We start from the raw sequence: 16,709 nt of genomic DNA on the forward strand, positions 1-16,709 counted from the left end.
CGGTTTGGGGGAGAGTCTGAGCCGGGGCTGTAGCCCAAGCCAGGATGTCAGAATGTTTTTATCCTCATAGTGTGAACCTGAGTCAGTTGATCCAGGCTCTGAGACTCACTGCCCCCGATCTTTTTTTTTTTTTTTTGCAGCATAGATGTACCCTGAGATTCTCCAGGAATATAGGGCAGGTCTCCCTTGCCCCTCACCTTTTTGCGTTCAGCTTAGGACTTTCTCTCTTTCCATTTACTTAAGACAAGCCACCAGTTGTCAAGAATCTCACTTCCACGACTGGACCAGTACCAAATGAACCAACCAACCCCTGGTAAAGAGTATTATTTATTGTAAGAACTTAGTGTTCTTGTTACTTGTCATGCGGTAGCTCCCATGAGCTCCAGTCATAGGCCAGGACCCCATTTTACTATACAAACACTCAACAAAAAGACTATCCCTGTCCCAAAGAGCTTGTAGTCTGAAGTTTCCCTCTCAGCTGCCCCACAGCATGTCTGACCTGCACTAGTGTCAAGAGGATGAATCCCAAGGTTCCAAACAGAGATATCGTGCACGGCAGTGCTTTGTGAAAGTATGCATGACTTTCACTTCTGGCCACCGACTTTCTGGCTGAAGATGGACAAAGGGAGATACTACTGTTCTTTTCCATCTGCTCACAGAATGCTAAAAATTATGGTCTTAGTTGTGCTGTATAAGCACATCTGTGAGCCTAGGCGACTAGTAACTGCTGATAGTAAGGGGGCACAATTTAAAGATTATGGTGGTGCAATTTGGACAACAGAATGGGGACTTAGACACAAATTAGCAAGATCTTGCTCAGACAGTGCACAAAAATGTGTCATTGATTTGCTGTCGAGCTGGCTTTGAACCCTGCTAAAGTGAATGAGAATGTAATGCCCTTGAGCTGCTATATCCCCATCAAACCAATGAGACATCTGATCCAGCTTTACTTCTGTATTACTTATTGTAGCAGGGTGAACACCTGCTCCAGCCCAGAAGGGGTTGGAAAAGCCCTGCAGAGGGCTGAGGCTGGGCAGGGGAGTAAAACCCTGGCTGATTGGGGTAAGTGGCTGCAGCTGGGGCCATGCCCCAAACTAAGCAACTGGGCCTTATAAGAAGGCCAGGGAAGTGAGAGGGAGCAGTCTCACTCTGACCTGAGAGGGAGGGAGGGAGCGAGGGAGGGGGGCAGGGCGGCTGGCTGGCTGGCTGGCTGCTGGGGAAAGTCCTTAGGAGCTGGGAAGCCCTAGGCCAGCAACTCCCTGGGCTGCAGGGCCTAGTTCTAGGCCTCCTAGGTATTGGGCTTGCAGAGGGGCAGCCAGTCCAAACCCTTGTTGCCTGGGTGATTGGCTGATAGACTGCAGTCCGCCCCAGGGCACAAGGGCTAAACAGAGACTGGCAGTAGCCACGACTGAGGCAACGTGGGGATAGGGGATGGGGAAACCCAGTAAGACTGTGGGGTACTGCAGGAGGCAGAACCCTGAGATAAGGGCACCGGGGTCCTGGGAGGGCACGGGGGCCAACAGCAAGTGGATCATTGGCCTGCAGAGGGTACTTCTGGGTCAAAGAGCTAATTCCCGAGGACGACCCGCATGAGATGCCGCAGGGGTGAGTCTGTGCTGTGCAACTCTTATTTTAAAAGACCAGCCATCGGCTAAAAATGTAAGACTGTTTTCCTGTAACAGCAGCTATATAAATGGGGATGCCAGGCCAAGAGGCTTATTTCAGTGATTTGGGCTTAATTCTCCACTGTGCCCAAGTGGCAAGATCCCCCAAAGACCTTAAGCCAGCTGAGAACTGGGTATATCGGAGCCTAGCTCTGCCTCCTCCCCTTCCCTCACATACTTTGTCTCCTCCTTGCCTCTGAGAAGCCTTTGCTTTCCCTTGTGCCACGCAGTCATCTCCAGCACAGTAGATGCAGACAGCAGTAGAACCATCGCTGGCACTGGGGCGATTCCTTTGGGTGTTTCAAGTTCACTCTGTGCTGCATAAGCAGAGAGCTGCCCCTAGGTCTGTAATACCAGGGACAGATAATGGTGTGATCATCTTAGACCAGGTTTACCTCCTCATCACCACTGACCTGCTACTTTCTGCTTGGCTTTGGGAGCAGAGCAGATCTATTACATCTCTCCACAAGACACCAGGTTCTCCTTAGCAGCCCAGCTTTGGGACACCTATTGTGTTGCTCAGTCAATTCAATTGTACATTTGACCTGCTTCCTTTATGGCTTAAGCCTTAAATCGCTCTATTCATTTTAGTTTTTGTTACATTAAAGTGCAGGGAACAAACAATAACTAACTGTATGTTGCTGAGGATTTCTGGAACACTGTAAGCCATAAGATATTTTTGCAGCAGTACAGAAAAAAGAATTAAATCTACTAGGCCAATTTTACCCCTGGTGTAATTTCACTGGAGTCAGGGGAATTGCAACAGATTAATTATACCCCTAGCTTTCAAAGTGCAACAATGTGTCATACCTTTCAATATCTCACTGTATACAGTCCAGTATAGCATACCTTCCCATACCCCCCTGTACACAATATGCCATACCTTCCAACCCACCAGTGTATACAATACAGCATACCTTTTAATACCCCACTCTGTATACAGTATTTTCACAGCTTCTAACTTCTATAAGCCCCTATTAGGTATCCACATATTGTGATAGAATGTAACATTCAGCCCTGCAGGGATGGATGCAGTAAGGTAAAACTCAGGATCACTGCATACCCATTGTGTACTTTGCACCTGGTGGGAGAAAGCAGCTAACACCACTTTGTCCTTTTCCTTTCTTGGCAAACTCTTTGCAGTGAAATCATTGCCATCAGTGCTACTTTCTGTATTTCCAATATGAGCTGGGAGTGGCTCTCTTGTTACATAGCAAGACCACCAAAATGCTACTCTGGGAATAGGGCACATATGCTGTAGACCTACAGAAACCAGAGTGCTAATGCAAACAAACCACCTGACCTGTCCAAACTTCCTCAGTCAAAAGACTTTACATATGAAATGAGGTGCCACCTTGGAATGCGCTGCTAAGGGCATCGCATGAAAAGAGGCCATCAGCTAAACATGCTGTGCAGCTCTTCCAGCATTAACTACAAATCACACTCCCAGCAAAAACAGAACAGGGGTTTGTAGCTCACAGAGGACGCTACAGTAGGTAACTGCTTCTGTCTCAAGGCTCTGAGAGAGGGTGAATAATGAAAACCAAAAGACATATTGCTGGAAAACACACCCACAGCTCTGCTTACTATACAATAGATCAATTTCCTTCTGTAAAGCCTATACCTGAGGGAAGAATGGAATGTGGGGCTATGACGTTGGCCCCCCCATCTAGACTAGGAAATAGGTTGTATTGAAAAATGTGATAGTTCAAGCAGGTTAGGAAACACGTTTTTAAACACTGCCTATTTCCCCATGTAGACCTGCCCATTCAGAAGAGGGGCAAGGAGACAAGGAAGGGGCCCTGGGCATGTTAGAAAGTCCCAGTTCAAACCACTTGAGCATCCAACCAGAGAGCTCCGGCAGTTATACCCCAGCCCAGAGAATACAGCTGGCCCATGGCTTTGAGCCCCAATAGTAAGGGCCTTAGCAAGGTGAAGTTCACTTGTCTGCAAACACGATGGCCTGAATAGAAAATCCCTGGGAATTGTGGTCTCACCATTATTAATTCTAAGGGATTCATCATGTGAGGGAGGAAATCCAGGATATTTTAATTCTGACCTGGGATTCTGGGAGGGCAATAGAGTGAGTGGGCAAGCATTCGCCCCTGGGCTACCACTACATACACAGACTCTACCCCACTCTTTCCCTACAAGCCAGAGATGTCCTCGGTGCTTCTCTTTGTTTCAGTCTTTAAAAAATACCAGATGCCTATCCATCCAGGCCCACGTGGCTGTTTCCTTGCTGCGGCCACTCCCTCCCCGACTCCGACTCCCAGCCCTGGCCTATGCTGACCCCTCATGATCCCCCACAGTCATTCCCAGTGTCCCTAGCAGCCCCCCTTTCCTCCCTGCTCCCTCCCTCCAATTTTGCCCCCTTCGATGCAAGAAAGAAGCTCATCAGGGCAGAGCAGGGCAAGCAGCCGCAGAGCACAGGAAGGCACTCTCCTGACCTGAGGCACGTACCTGAGCACAGCTGTAACTTCCTACCCCCCTTTGGAATGTGCCCCCCCCAGGGCGTCTAGGGAGGGGCATGTGACCATTCCTGCCCCTCCCTCGCATTGTTCCTGCCCATGAGTGTGGCATAGGGCAGGACCTGCCACCCCATAGACAGCACTGTGAGACGGGCTTCCTCCTAGAGCTCCAGGGTGCACAGAAGATATGTGCCTGTTGTTACCACTTTACCTGGCTATAAGTCCTTGCAGTCTTCCACTTATTCTACCTAGCAAGCTGGAGAGGATAATTTTGAGCTATTTTTCATTGGGGTGTGAGTGCCCTCTGTAGTACTTCACCCTCTGACAACCTGGTGAGTAAGAGAGCAGAGTGGGACTCAGCCCCCCCTTTTCCCCAAACATACTGGGCTCTACCGCTAAGCCACGGGGCCAGATGATTGATACTTTAAAAAAAATACATAAGTAAAACGTGAAATGTTCTCAGCGTGGTAAAGACTTGGGAAGCTAAAAAGTGTGCACTCCGTGTCTTATCTGAACAATGTGTGTAACTCTAACACAGGGAAATGCCTGAAACACAGCATTTCCAGATCATTGTTAAATGAAGGAGATGGTTTCAAATGGGGGTGTGTTAAAAAAGCTATTTTTTACCGTGTTAAGAGGAGAGAAATCCATAGCAGTGGTGCATCAAGTTACAGTACTCCCAGGCCTTCTTTCTCCCTCCCGCTTTCAATGTTGGCAGTCACACTCTGTGTAAAAGAGATCTGCCTTTTTTTTTTTTTTAAATGTTCTCTTCCTCTGAGGAACAACAGTCCTCCCTGTCTGGCACATTGAGACCCAGAAACTAGCTGCTTGTGCTGTAATTCAATCTTAACCTGACCCCACTAGGATACAGACTAACAGCTTTGAAAGTAGGAGGATCAAGTCACTGGCCTTTACTATGTTGAGCCAGCGATCGTCTCTCTTAATGACAGTCATGTTGCCAGTTTAGGGGGTACAAGAGTTGGGCCACTCATCCTCTTCTTGGATAGTGGCGGCAGAAAGTTTTTAAATAAAATATTTCTGTCCCTTGTGTGTGTTTGTTTTTTGTTGGAAACACGATCACTTAACCTCCAGCCTTCTGCTGCTTGGGAGAGCAGATGGGAAAGAACAACACAGTCTTCCCCTAGACTTAAAAGGAAAACTTCACTGTCATGCTGACTAATCCTTAAGTCTTTCTTGGGGAAACAGATGATCCGATTAAATTGCAAGGGTTACACTGTGTCTGCAGCCATCCTGCTTGTAATACCTCATGGATCCAAATGTTTGGTAACAACTGCTGCTGAAGTAGTGAGGAAGATTGATGGAAACCAGGATAATGAGATGATAAAGCTGCCTTTCTGTGTTAAAGCCTCTTATTATATCTGCTTTGAAATCACTCCTTAAAACTCACCGTTGCTGTGATTCCCCACAAAACGCTAGACTGTAGAAAGGCTGGTGGTTTGCTGTGATCACTGCTTACTACACTAAACATAGTCCTCTTACTGTTACCTGGTGCTCTCCCATCTCTTTGTTACATCTGCCTGTCATCTTTTGTTAGATAAGAAATTGTGAGTTCTTTGCAGCTGAGACGGTCTTTCTGTGATCAGTGTCTAGTACAGTGGGCCTCCAGTCGCTTACTGGGCCCCCTAGACATGACTGCAATACAAAGAACAATAATGCCAGGGTAGAGAGCTCTTATAAATAAACCAAAATATTCTACTCTGATAGTCCAAGCACTATAGTAATGCTATTGTAAGCTTATTGGGTGAAATTTGCAGCCTTCTCTCCAGCCCTTGTGCATCAGGTAAAGAGGCTGGAAGAGGCAGAAAAGGAGTCTTAAACTCCCCAGATCCAGATAGGAGAATTCTCCAAGTGCAAGAACTAAGGAGGACAACATCAGGTTGTCATCAAGATTCCATTTATAAACCCGGTCATAAGAGGTATGCTAGGGACAGGGCTTGAGTGTGAATGTTATGTCAGGGTAATGCTATGGAGTTTCTCAGCAATGATGCTGTTCCTAATCAGCTGGCGACAGGCTGCTATAAGTTAGCTGGATCTCCAGAGTTGTCGGAGTTACACTCGGTTCTGCTCCAGACTTGGGAGGGCACAGTGGTGGCTTAAAGCTGTGTTGGGCCCATCTTCTGCTGGGCTGTGAATTCTGTGCTGGGCCGAATCTCACCAATTGTTATGAATGATACTGTAGAATACCGGTGTATACTCCAAATGTACCGTGTACTTCATGTGTTCAAAATGCTGTGCAAGCGTGAACAAACCAAGGACTGGATTCTTGCACTCTTTCTCAGTGGGACTACTAATAGTGAGGCACAGTACTAGTCTGTGTGAGTAAAAGTGGCAGAACTCGTCCACAATAAAGGAGGAATCTTGTAAGTTTTTGCTGATGGATACCTTGGTAGAGTAACTATGATCCTGAAGGGATTTTTATTGCGAAATGTTTCCATGTCTACGCACCCCATTGTTTCTGCTTATTACCATTTGTACAGGTCTGAGGCCCTGATACTTCAAAGACTTTCACACGTACATTACATACTGTGAATAGCCCCTTTGGCTTCCGTGGGCCTACTGACAGTGTGTAGAGTTAATCACATGTATAAATCTTTGCAGGATCAGGGAACTGTGTACTGAAACAGTTCCGTGTGTTCGGAAGCTTAAATTTGTATAACTTTGGTTTTGAATCCTCCTCACTGCATATCTACGAGTTGTACTATGGATCTACATAAAATCCACAGAAATATCCTTATGTACCTGAAGGCAGGCAGCTCAAACATATATTCTGAGATTTGAACAACTACCTTTTGTCACTAGTTGTCTTGATGATAGACACCATGCATCCAGTAGCTGCATAGAATGAGTTCAAAATTGCTGTCTTTTTAGAGGTTTCCAGTAAACTCCAGCTGTTCACAGAGGATTATTGTCTGGGATTTTCCTTATACAAAAATGGATTCATTTTCTAAGATTCTTACTTAGGAACAATGAAAAATATGGCCTTTGTTCTAAATGATATGCAGTGCTGCTTTTTATAGGGTTGATGTGTTTCCCCAGCTGGGTTCTACCTTAAAAAATTGTATGGATACTTTTTTAATATAGAAAGGTTGGGCATCAGTCTTGACATTTAGATTTTCACCTGGCTTGTTTCAACAAAGCTATTCGGGGGGGGGGGAGGGAGGAGGAGAGAGTTGTTTTTCTCAGATGTGTTAGTAATGCTCTTCAAAGGCTCAGCACTTTTACTCATGGTGAATATGACTCACCACCACCCTCCTCCACCTATTACCTCTAACTTTTTCTTTATATGGTGTTTTGAGTCAAGGTAGCTTAAAAAATAATCTTCCATGCACAATTGGTCCAGCTACAAGTGACTGTATTGTGGATGGAGAACTGTTGTCAGAGATACACCCCTCTTCTGCACGCTTCTGAAATCTTGTTAAGGACTGCAACACAAACAAGAATGGAGCTAGGCTGCAAAGTCAGATCTGGATCCACATCCAAATTTCCACATCAGGGGTGTTCTGATCCAGGATTTTGCTTCAGGGACATCTCTAATTACAAGCAATTCGCTCACTGGAAAGGTAGAGGCTCCAGTGGATTTATTTGGTTTAAGATTAACCATTTTAAAAAAAATTAAAGCTGTGGAACAGGATTTGGAATCATAGTTAAGAATATCAACTGATCCATAACAGAGATGGAGTGTGTCCAATGTGGCACAGGGTGTGCTTGTAAAAGAAAGAATACAGTTACCTACTGTACATAGGAAGGTAGAAATGCTGGGAAAGTGAAAGTAAGAACTTGAGAATGGGATGAGGAGACCTAAGGTTCAGATCCCATTTGGAAGTCTGCACAGTTCATTCAGACAAAATGATTGACACAAAATTTGAGCAGCCTTTTTTTTTTTTTAAAGTCCTGCAGAGATACCCTGCTTCATTACTCTAGTTACTGGCCCCTTGGAGTCTCTGGAAGAGAAGATGTTGCCATGCCGGCAGTTGATACTTTCCCTTCTGTATGGGGGAAGAGAGATTATCTGCAGGTGGCTTCCTCACAGAGATCTCAGCGTCCGAACCTGGCCCAAATAAAATAATTTCTATAAGAAGCTGATTCGTACATTTATTGGCATTGTCTACATTACACAGACCCAAAGGAAGATGTTTGTGGTCTTTAAGAAACATTGGTGAGACATGGTCAACTAATATTCGATTTATTACTATATAATATATATTAAAAAAACAGAAATTCCTGTAAACAGACCAGACTGAAAGGAGATAGATTCTCTTGTGATCATGCTGTTGAATACCTGAGTTCAGTTCCTCATCTGGTGTAAATTGGAATTGCTGCCAGTTTACACCAACTGGAGGTCTGACCCTTTTATAACATTTGCACAACATTAGGGTCAGATTCTGCTCTGTTACACAGCATTAACTCCAAAATAACTCCTTTGGCATCACCGGAGTTCATTCAGATATGCACTAGTGTAACAGAAGGCAGTATCCATCTCCTGATTTATTTGGAACAATGGAAGCTATTAGTAAAACAGGAGAATGGATGATCCAGTGGTTATGGTACTAGTCAGTGACTTACAAGAGCTGGGGTCAAGCCCCTGCTCTGCCACAGTCTTCTCATGTGACCTTGGGCAAGTCACTTAGTCTCTGTGCCTCAGTTCCTCTCCTGTAAAATGGGGATAATTGCACTTTCCTACCTCACAGACAGGTTGTGGGGATAAATCCATTCAAGGCAAGGTAGTGGGGGTCTATACTGACTACCACATGTAGGTCGGTAGATAGTTCAGTGCTGAAAACTTGAAAGAGAAAGAGTTTGTGGGGGGAAATTGGTGCTTGTTAGAGAATTTATTAGAAGGAACAGGCTGGTGAGAGTGAAATGATTCCGTTAGAGGAGTGTGTGTCTTTTTAAGGGGGTTAATAAGATGCAGTAACTGGATCAGCTCAGGGTCTTGTGGTCAATTTCCCTCCCCCTCCTTCCCAGCACTGCCATGATGACTAATGAATACTCCTTGGCTGGGATTCTGGTGTTCGGCTTCTCCTTGTTTACATTCTGTGCCAACTTCAAAAGATGCCTGGTCTAAAAATCAGGCTTCTCTCTGGAAAGAAAAGGGCCTGGGCATCTTTTACAAGGCTGCACTGATTAGCATCATGGCCCATGTGGCAGAGGCAATATCCTCGATTGTGCTGGGGTCTGGGGTTCTGTTTATAAAATGAAACCCAAGACTTCAGACACAGACTCATTTGGGAAAAAGGGGAATTTATCTTAGGGAACAAGGGATGATATTTTAATTTCTTAAGTAGGACAAAGTGTCCATGAACTTCCTGTGCCAGAGACGACAGTATGCTGCCCTATGACTGAACCTTTTCCAAATCAAGAGAGAGACCCACTCCCTTTCATGCATCTGACGAAGTGGGTATTCACCCACGAAAGCTCATGTTCCAGTACGTCTGTTAGCCTGTAAGATGCCACAGGACTCTTTCCTGCTTTTCCACTCCCTTTTGTGCCTGTCCCAGTTTTCCATGCTTTTAGTGAATTCAGTATGTGGTCATCTGAGACTAGCTCAGTTGCCCCGTTCACCAGTGTGGAAACAGTGACATGTTTCATACGGACATGCTAAGGAGCTAAGATAGAAAAGTATTATGCCTGAAAGAATGGGAGTGCCCTCATTATTGAGGAGAGGGATTTTGGTGACTCCTGTTTTGTGAGGAAACTGGGACCTTTTTTCTTTTCATGAGCCCTCCATTTTTAATTTATTTTTTTGTGGTAGTTTGTGTGATAATTGTGTCCATTATATAACTGTACTTGTAGTGTGACCTACTGGAATTGTGCATCTATAGTATGGCCTAGTGGAAGCCGTGTGGACTGATGGATAGGCTGGGGCTTGAGAGACCTCTGTTCTACTCCCGGCTCTACTACTAGCCTGCTGGGTGAGTTTGGGCAGGACACTTCCCCTTTCTGTGCCTCAGTTTCCCCATCTGTATAACCAGGATCATGATATTGACCTTTTTAAAGACCTTTTTAAATTGTGATCTGATGATGAAAAGCATGATATAATAGCTAGCTATGATTATTTTTTATTATTATTAGTGTTGGGAGCGGAGCTCAGGCTCCATGTCCATTCTGTCCTTGGCCTATCCATATTCAAGAAGTCTTTCATAGTAGTTTTGGATGAGTCGGTGAATTGGATGCATCCCTGTAATTCTTTGCTTCTTTTGTATTTCTGGAATAATATAGTCCAGATGGTCAAAATAATCACCTTAATTTCTCATTAGTATTAACCGAAATCTGTTTAACTGGCAAACTGGACCAGAAAATTCTATTTTAAAATAAGAAAGTTAGACATAAAGTAACAAGATTCTGGTTACTTGAGTAGCGTTAGTTGTAAAGGTATCAACCTTTTGTATTTCAAGGCACTTATTACCCTGGCAGTGAATGTCTGTTTTATGGTCACAATCCTGCTACCATCAACATCATTTGAGATTTTTGTCATTGGTTTCAGTGGGAGCAGAACTGAGACCTCCCTACAAAGAGGTTTTTTGTCTCTCCATGTTCCAGACTTTCCTCTCATCTTTTAAAAAGTTTATATTAAGTTCATTTTATTCCTGTTTCTTTCTATGCCAGTATCATGGCTGTTTGAAGAAAGAATCAAAACTTTAAAGGGAAATGGTCAACTTAAAAATCACACTGTGTCTGAAAGTTTGCACCTATTATTATTACAGCTAGCATCTAAGATGTCTATAACTGAAAGAAATTAAAGGAAATTAAAGAGGAATAGTTATTCCTAGTTATTCAGCTTGTTTACTTTGTGCATTTGATACCAATTTGTATATAACCAGTTTCACGGTTTTCTCCTTTTATAGGCAGTTACTTTCCACTTCTTTCTGTATGCACAGCAAGAGGGGAGAGAAACATGCTTTAAAATAGGAAAATATGATTGTATACACACACAAATTGGGGCCTCAAGTACAGGTGCAGTACAGGACATGACTTAATTCATTTTTAGAAATTGACTGGATTTCAAGTGGACATGTCCCTTTAAAAGTTTGTGTCCTAGGAGGCTCTAGTTACTAAATAGTCTGCAGGAGCTTTCTGTCTTGGTTATAAAAATTGTTAACATGAATTGTGAATGTTTGCCAGGAAGCATACAGGCAAACAAAAAATGCTAGCTATTGTTATTGTACAAATGTCCTTCACAAAACATTAGCAAGAGAAACTGATGTGTTTTCCAAATGATCTTCACATCTTTCCTCTTAGTAGGGCTTTAGTAATGTCTAGCTATAGCTGTACAGTGGAATGAAATTGCATTCCAAGTTTTTAACACCTTTAAATACGCTCTCTCAATATGTTTCAAGGATTTACATTCACATCTTATGTAAATGGTTACTTCTATAAAGATTTTTTAAAAAAGGTGTTTGGGCTCTTAATTAACAGTGACAGCGCCAGGCCCTTAAATTTGTATTGTGCTTGTTTGCCTTTAGGAAAAAGTCAGCTAGGTCAGTATAGAAAAGGAGTGGGGGCAGGAGCTGTAGTAGATGTATTACTGGCAGCTTGCCACAGAGACATTGAACTCTAAGCCAAGCATGAAGTCATTTTGAACTCAAGGAGTCTCACTAATCCCAGGCAATGTGTCTTAATTTGACAAAGTAAAGACTGCTTGATAAGCAGCCCTGCTACAAATTCTGTTCAACAGGGGTGTTTGTAAGTTTAGATAGCAAATGAGGAATGTGGTGATGTGAAAGAATCATCTTGTTTTCTGGTGCTTACTCCCACAAGCCCGAAGGCAGGCTTGGCTCTGCTGTTCCCTGCCGTTTGGGCTATGCAGTGGCTTGATGTGAAATTTGAGAAACATATGTAGTTTTCTATTTCAGGAAAATGATCTCAGGGATTGAATGTGTGTTCTGTTGGCTGTTAAGCTCTGATCTCGCCCAGTGTGATAGTGGTTCGTTCTTTCTTTCTAATGATGGGTGAGAAGTTCCTAAGCACTTTCTATCAGAAGTCATGTATTCACTTCTTGTTAATCATTTTTATTCCTTCATCTTCTAAATGCAACCTTGTACATCATAGGAAAGATTTGGAGAAACAAATTACTGCACCACAGAAAATGATCCTATACCTTTCATTTTTCCATAATAGTCATTTGCATTTATTTCGGGTGATCTAGAAGATAAAGTTTTCCATCAAGGAAAAGGAGCCTGTATTTAAGCAACTCTTTCCTTTTTATCATATGCTGGAGCAATATATATTCATATATATGAAAATCTTAATTACCACTTTCTCTGTTAAGGTTCAGATAATAACCCCTTTCTCCTAGTATCTGCAGAAGGTGTGGTAATCTAGCCGTCCAGTCCCAGACCTGGACTTTAGGGTCCACCAGTCTGGTCCTGTCCCAAATCTGGACTTTTGCGTCCAAAGTTTGGGGGCTTACCTGAAATCGATGCAAAAAAAATGTGTCTCGATTGCGATGAATAGCGAGGACTAAACACAAATACTCGAAAAAAAATAAAAAACTGTACTGTGGAAGGACATATAGATGAGCAAATACTCAAGGAAAACATGTTCGGTAATGGTGTTATGAAAAAAAAATAATGAATCGCTCATATCAGTGGAACATGGAGAAAAGAAGTATATGCAAGCTTGTAAGTTGATGGGTAACGAACTCTAAAAGAACCTAACACGCGCGGTTTGGATAAAAGGAATAAAAAAAGAAAATATGCGGCGGTTTCATGGAAAAATTTTTAATGGATATTGAGAACATGAAAATCTTGTAAAAACAAAATAGACGAAGTCGATGTTGAGAAAAATGAATCTTTTATAATCGCGGTGAAAAAAATATGAAAAGCGATAAAGACTGTCTCGTTATAATAACGTATGCGAAAAGCGGAGTAATGGTAACTAAGAAAGTACCGGTGCTAATTCGCTCGACGATGACGATATAAAAGTATTGTTTGACAGAGATAAAAACAAAATATCAGAAATGTGCTATAAAGCAAATATGGTGGACGGAAAAATTGTAGAAAAACAATGTAGTGGAAAAAATAGTGGTTCGGGAAAGCAAAAAAATCGAGATTGATGGTACGCGAGAAGAGTGTTGAAAAACGAATAAGGTGATAGTATGAAACGAATGACATCGAACAAGGTAGAAAGAAATGGTGGGGGAGGACAACTTGGCTGCGAGATTGGTGAAAAAATGGTGTAGGCACATTAGTGTGAAAAAATGTAAAAAATCAAAATTGGCTATTCGGTGGTGCTTGTCTATGAATAAAAGTGTTAAAAATAAAATTGGAATATAAAATGAAAAAAAAACAACATAAACCCACACAACATTGAAATAAAAGTGTGACAAACAAATCTTGTTCGCGATGTAAAACAACGTAGTAGAAACAATCCCACAAAAATGTGGCGTGTCTGTATTAGAATTGTGCGGTGACCAAATGGTTTTCGTGCCAACGAAGATTTCTGAAATCGTTTGAACTGTGTGGCTGAATGGAGACAATCCAGAAAAAAACGTCTGGCGGTAAAGCAGAACTAATAGAAATGAATTTGTGACGGTAATGGTTGGTATTGTGAGAAATAAAAATTAATAGGAAAAACCAAAGAAAATACAGGAAAATAGAAAATGTGAAAAATGAACATAATTTGACGAATTGGCACAGAAAGAAACTGACTAGATTGACTGGTTGAGGATGTAACAAACAATACAACAAAAAATAAAAAACAATGGGATAACAAAATGAGACGACGTAATTCAAGCGAATGAGTGATAGTGTCAAAAAATGGAATGGAAATTAGGAATCTCGAAAGACTGCCGGGACCGTGGAAGAAAAAATGAAAGAAAATCATCCAAAAAGGTGAAGGTTGCCTGGTGGTGTAGCAATAGATACCTGATAGGATGAGTCGAATGGCAGTGTGATGCCCGTTCAGCATCCTGGGAGGAGTGAGCTGAGAACAATGGTGCGAATTGGTGCCATCAGCTCCTGGAATTGTTTGCGCTGCACGTCAGTGTGTTGAAAAGGGTTCCCTCACGGCCGTTCCGTTCAGTAGAATAAGCTGTGCTGGTAGGAGATAGGATGGGGGCAAGGGAGGCGGGAATGGACCAGAGAAGGAGAAGGCGGACGCGCGAAACAAAAAAAGATGGAGATAGGAGAAAGAAGAAAGGTGAGGAGTAAGGTGAATAGAGGTGGAGGAAAGTGAAGAGAGAGGTCGATGAGATCTAGTAAGAGGAGGAGTGGAAGGGTGGGGGTAGGAGGTAAAGCAACGGGAGAGAAGAGATACGAAAGACGAGAGCAGAGAAGAAAGAGAGGGACACCACACCTACCGGGTGTCCCCCCACGCACAGGCTGCTATACTAGTGGGAGATTCCAGAAATGCCTACAGAGGGCTTTATAATCCGCTCATCTACCAGTGCATGGGCAATCTCCGGTAGTTCTGGTACCCCAAACAGATGGGAAACTCGCTTTTGTTGTGGACTACCGTAAGCTAAATGCGGTGATTCGTCCAGACAACTATCCAATACCACGCACCGATGAGCTATTGTGAAAAGTATGGAGTGCCCAGTTCATCTTACCATGACTTACCAGGGGGACTGGCAAGTACCACTAGATGAACCTGCAAGGGAAGGTCAAGCGTTCGTCACCTCTGCAGGGTATATGAATTTAATGTACTCCTTCGGGCTGCGAAATCACCCGCCACCTTTCAGAGACTGGTAGATGGTCTACTCGCAGGACTGGGAGAATATGCAGTTGCCTACCTCGATGATTGGCCATTTTTTTACTCCTGGCCCGCACACCATAGAAACAACCTGGAAAAGTCTTTGACCGCTTATCAGGCAGGCAGACTAACTGTTAAGGCCAAAAAGTGTCAAATAGGCCAAAACCAGAGAGTGGACTTACCTGGCATCAGGGTCGAGGGAAACCATAAACCCGCCTACAGCCAAGGGGAGGCTATCCAAAAGTGGCCTGTCCAAAAGTCAAAGAAAAGCGTCCAATCTTTCTTAGCTGGCCGGGTATTACAGGCGATTTGTAACCACACTACAGCAAATCGCTGCACCACTGACCTACTTGACCAAAAAGCCCCAGCCAACTACAGTTTAATGGGACTGATGGTAGTGTCAGAAGCCTCTTACCCAACTTAAGGCGACGCTCACGTCTGACCCTGTGCTACGGGCCCCCAGGACCTTGAACAAACCACTCCTAGTAAACCACCGATGCACCTGAGCGTGTATAGGAAGCAGTTCTTATGCAGGAAGGACCGGATCAGAACTCCATCTGCGTGTTCCTCAGCAAGAAACTATCGGAGAGGGAAATCACTGGTCATCAGTGAAAAGCGAATGCTATGCCATTGTGTACCCTGGAAAGCTACGCCCATACGTTTGGCGGACGGCGGATTCAGCTACAAACTGAACCATGCTGCCGCTTAAAGTGGCTTCATACAGCCAACGGCAAACAACAAGAAACTTCTTCGGTGGAGTCTAGCTCTCCGAAGATTTTGATTTCGAAATTCGACAACATTCAGGAGCTTCTAAACAAAGTAGCTGATGCACTCTCCCGGTGAGAGTTTCCCAGAATTACACTAGTTAAAACTTTTCCTGGACAATGTTAAGTCTTGTACTTTGCATGCTTTTATTTTCTATTGCTTTGTGCGTATTCCTCTGTTTAGTTTAAAGTTTAGTAAGAAAATCACCTCCAGTGAAAGTTTCTACTGTCGCTTTGATTTGGGGGCTGTCATAAATGGATAGGTAAGTAAGGGTTAAGTTTCTTTTACCCTATAAACCATGAAAGGGAACCGAACACCTGACCAGAGACCCAATCAGAGACTGGATTGTTTAAAGTCGGGCGGGATTTGTTATACTCGGGGTCTTTGTTCGTTTTCTTAGCTATGAGGAACAAGTCTTCTTCTAATTCTCTCCTAATACTTCTTCTAACATCTGTAAAAATAACCCGTGAACCGCAAGTAATCAGCTATGATGGTCTTTGGGGTTCATGTATTTACCTGTATGTTAATTTGTTGTGTGTTTAATTGGGCCTATCTTTTAAATCAGACTGTTTTTTATATTTTCTTATAAGCAAGAGCCTGTATTTGAGTTCTTAATGCAAGATGATGTTTTATATTTTCTTCTTGTTTAAACCTGTGAAAGTTCTTCCGAGTGGAGGCAAAGCGGAAAGCCCAGGCTGTGCGGCTATATTCATTATTTGGGTCAGGGAAAAGAGCAGACTACAGGGAAAAGAGCACGAAAGAATTCTCTCTGTTCTCTGGTTGGTTGACAGTTTTCCCTCTTCCTGGAGCAAGGGGGTGCAGAGCCCAGCTGTGGGTATGCATCTCCATTGTCCTGAGGAACGAAAAGCTGGTTTTTCTTGGGTCACACAGAGGTTACCGCCGAGGCAAAGCCTGAGAAGGAAAGGGGAAGGGGTATTTACCCCTGCTTTTAGCATCCAAGGATTGAATCTGGGTGTCCCACCAAGGGAGGTTGGGGACACAGAGAGAGGAAAGGGGTGGGGATCAGGCCCCATAGATTAATTTCCTGATCTGGTGGCCAGCGAAGAAATCCAGCTGGTAGTGAGCTTGGGGGAGT

The 16,709-nt window shown here is 43.5% G+C and overlaps 1 protein-coding gene across 2 annotated transcripts in view; it reads left to right on the top strand.

The window, feature by feature from the left end:
- FGGY (FGGY carbohydrate kinase domain containing) overlaps window positions 1-16,709 on the top strand; it is a 208,175-nt gene that overhangs the window by 38,662 nt on the left and 152,804 nt on the right. The gene's annotated exons all lie outside the window — the stretch shown is intronic.

Source organism: Chelonoidis abingdonii, chromosome 7, assembly GCF_003597395.2.
Source record: "Chelonoidis abingdonii isolate Lonesome George chromosome 7, CheloAbing_2.0, whole genome shotgun sequence".
In the NCBI taxonomy this organism is placed as follows: domain Eukaryota; kingdom Metazoa; phylum Chordata; order Testudines; family Testudinidae; genus Chelonoidis; species Chelonoidis abingdonii.